The sequence below is a fragment of the Telopea speciosissima genome, unplaced genomic scaffold (genome assembly GCF_018873765.1).
Source record: "Telopea speciosissima isolate NSW1024214 ecotype Mountain lineage unplaced genomic scaffold, Tspe_v1 Tspe_v1.1132, whole genome shotgun sequence".
In the NCBI taxonomy this organism is placed as follows: domain Eukaryota; kingdom Viridiplantae; phylum Streptophyta; class Magnoliopsida; order Proteales; family Proteaceae; genus Telopea; species Telopea speciosissima.
Genome location: NW_025318468.1, coordinates 1 through 3177, shown reverse-complemented (window position 1 = coordinate 3177; position 3177 = coordinate 1). Strand labels below are relative to the sequence as shown.

The window sequence follows — 3177 nt, the reverse complement described above, 5'->3', positions numbered from 1 at the left end:
TTCGATCGTACATTGCTAATCAATGGTGTAAATCCAAAACACCACTTTGGGTCAGTATTTCAGCAATTTGAACATTTAAATGTGTTTATATAGCCTAAAATAGGGTTTCCATGAAGTTTCAGGCCTTAACTTGGCCTAAAACCCACCAAAATGACCTACCGAAACATAACAGAAAAATGCAAAATTTCAACCGAAATATCCGAAATTTTGGATATTTCGAATATTTCAGTCAGCCCGAAACACCAAAACGAAACGAGTTTTCGAACTATGGTAATCGTCTATAGCCATGAAAAGTATTGAATGATACAAAGGATGATGTTGTAGGACTCCTTGATTCATTTTTTAGTCCAAATGTGTGAAAAAACAAGATTAAATGCAAGATTTTAGTCTCTTGATTGAGAGTTTTCCTTCCTTTTTCTGTTAGAATAGGAATTGTATCAAGTCTGTGAGTGAATATGGCTTTTTGTATCAATGGTATCGGTATGTATCGAGCTGTATCGGATGACATAACGATACATATTAAACCACCCACAGAACCCTTTACTGGACGTATCATTATGTATCGATACATATCGGTCATATCGTATCGTATCGGCCCGTATCGACTGATACATTTCGATAAATCCAAGACAGTCCATTTTTTAAATAAAAAAAAAAAAGAGACGTATCGGTACCGACTGATACCGATACGTATCAGCCGATACTTTAAACCATGGTACTTCTGGAAACACATGCTACAAATAGCTAAACTTACAAGGAAGTAAAATTTGAAAGGTTACTAACAACATAATTTTTCCTGATGAGATTCAACATATTAAACATTCTATGCAAAGACGGAAAAAAACGAGATTTCACAAAAATTTAAAAATCTAACCTTCTTTACACATGAAAGATAACTTTCTCCCCAACCTCCTGATGGAAGCTGTTTGGACAACAGGAAATCACAAGCCTTCCGAATGCTGGAGCAATTCTTAAAGGTTTTTCCAGCAGCTATCAAACCCTTTATCCCGAACCATGTCCCATAGGTGAAGCAGACTGCCCAAGAGCCATACCTATTCAAAGATTCTCCAAATATATCATGTACTCCAAACATGAAAAGAAAATTTGTGACTGTTAAAGAATAGTGTAGGCTTTATCCACTTGAACTTATAGTAGTCTTATACACAATTACATGACCAAAGCACTAAAATATCCAAGTAGCTAGCTAATTACAAGAGAGAAATGATATCAAATGACTGCAAAAGTATTAGAAGAAATTACAGACCATGAACCATCTGGTCTTTGTATATTTTCAATGAACCTCACAGCTTTTGCAATACAATTTTCTATGTCTTCTCTCCGATATCCTGGATATAACTTCTTAAATGATGCTAGTGCTTGAATTGCTGCTGAGGTACATTCCACATAACTGCAGCAACATTCTACTAATCAGTAAATTAAAGAATTTTACCCACACATATTTAATAAACAAAATTAGAAACTACGGTATGGATATCTTACGGATAATCTATAACAATGTCCCCAAAAGTTTCAGCAGGGTTGATTAGCTGAAAATAGAAAAGAAGCAACAGACAAAAGTAAGATAACAGTAACTATAACGATGAGCTGCAGCACACTAGCAACAAGAAATATTATTGGCAAAATTTTATACAGTTCAAACTTCAAAATCAGAGCCTTGACCTAACAAGAAAGAATAGGGCTCCAGTGACAACGATGATGATGGTACATAACCTGATTACAATGTGATAGTAAAACTCATGGTGCACACCAACTTAAACATTTCCATGGGCCTGGGTGAGAGTGAAAATAGTTGTGTATATATCATCATATCAATAACAAAACTAAGGATATATCAAAGAGATTCAACCTCGCAACCTGGAATTCCTTATATAGTCATGAAAGAGGGAAGTCAGGAATTGCGGCAGACTAATCATCACAACGTAAGAACACTTGTCAAAACACCTTAAAATGCCAACAAGATATACTGGTATGGGAAATGAAGTCAACTATATTGTTATGTAAGGTTACAACTAGCAAGGAAAAGGAACATAAAACCCTTTTGTTACCCTTTTTATTTCTGAAGAAAATCATATTATATTATATAGAAGTCTGGGCAAGGGCCTAGGCCAAAAATGGAACTAATTCCTTAATCACAAGCATAGTACTAAATCTCACCGAAATTTCGGCGATATTTCGGAAATTTCAGCCAGGCCGAGACAAGTTACTATATCGAAACCAAAAAATGCAATATTTTGGTTGAAATTTTGGTGAGATGTTGAAATTTTGACTGTTTATACCATCTCGCAGAAATTTCTGCCAGATGTTACAAACCCACATGGCCACATTATAAAAGCTCCATATCTCATGAGTCTCGGTCGAAATTTTTACCAATAGCTCTCTGGTGACTCATATTTCACCACTTTGTGCTGTTTTGTGCTCTTTTGTGATTTCTTCTTTGATTTTTCGCTGCATCAATGCCTGAATCAATTGGGACAACACCATTGACTCCCAGTCACAAGGATTTACTGGATCGTCATTTGTGGACGACATCTTCTCCTACCCAATCCCCTAGCCATACATGCTGCCAACAACGTCATATCACAGTGGCTTAGTGGGTAGTTCTTCACAGTTTGGTGACCCATATCCTAGGATAGTTTACCTTCAGTATATTGATGATACAATTTATAAGGCAACTGTGGAGGACTATACTTGTTTCTTCTCCCATACTATGACATGGCATTCAATTTCCTACATTCAAAGCACAATGCACGTTGGCTCCATCGGACCATGAGTGGATCGATCCTAGACGGCATAGTAATTATTATTAGTAGACAATGGTAATAGGAAAGTGTATTGACATCCAAATTATGTACTTAATTCTATGACTCATTGACTTTATGTTTGTGTGATTTACTTGTTTAACTTTCTTATTATGTCTTCTAGTACTTAGACAATGTGTAAGTATACATTAGGATTCGACCATATATTGCCAATCAAGGATGCAAATCCAAAACACCACTTTGGGTGACTTTTTTTGCAACATGAACATTTACATATGTTTATCTAGCCTAAAATAGGGTTTCCATGAAGTGTCTTCAACCCACCATAACGATCAACCGAAACTTCGTGCGAAAAAGGACAAGAAATCTCGCCGAAATCTCAATATCTTGGATGTTT

The 3177-nt window shown here is 35.9% G+C and overlaps 1 long non-coding RNA gene across 1 annotated transcript; it reads right to left on the bottom strand.

Annotated features, from left to right (window-relative positions):
- Positions 1–985: 985 nt before the first annotated feature.
- Positions 986–1634, bottom strand: LOC122648438. Its single transcript, XR_006331075.1, has 3 exons — positions 1501–1634; positions 1265–1408; positions 986–1052 (listed from the first exon to the last, which is right to left on the bottom strand). It is a non-coding gene; the product is annotated as an uncharacterized LOC122648438 (long non-coding RNA).
- Between the last annotated feature and the right edge of the window lie 1543 nt (positions 1635–3177).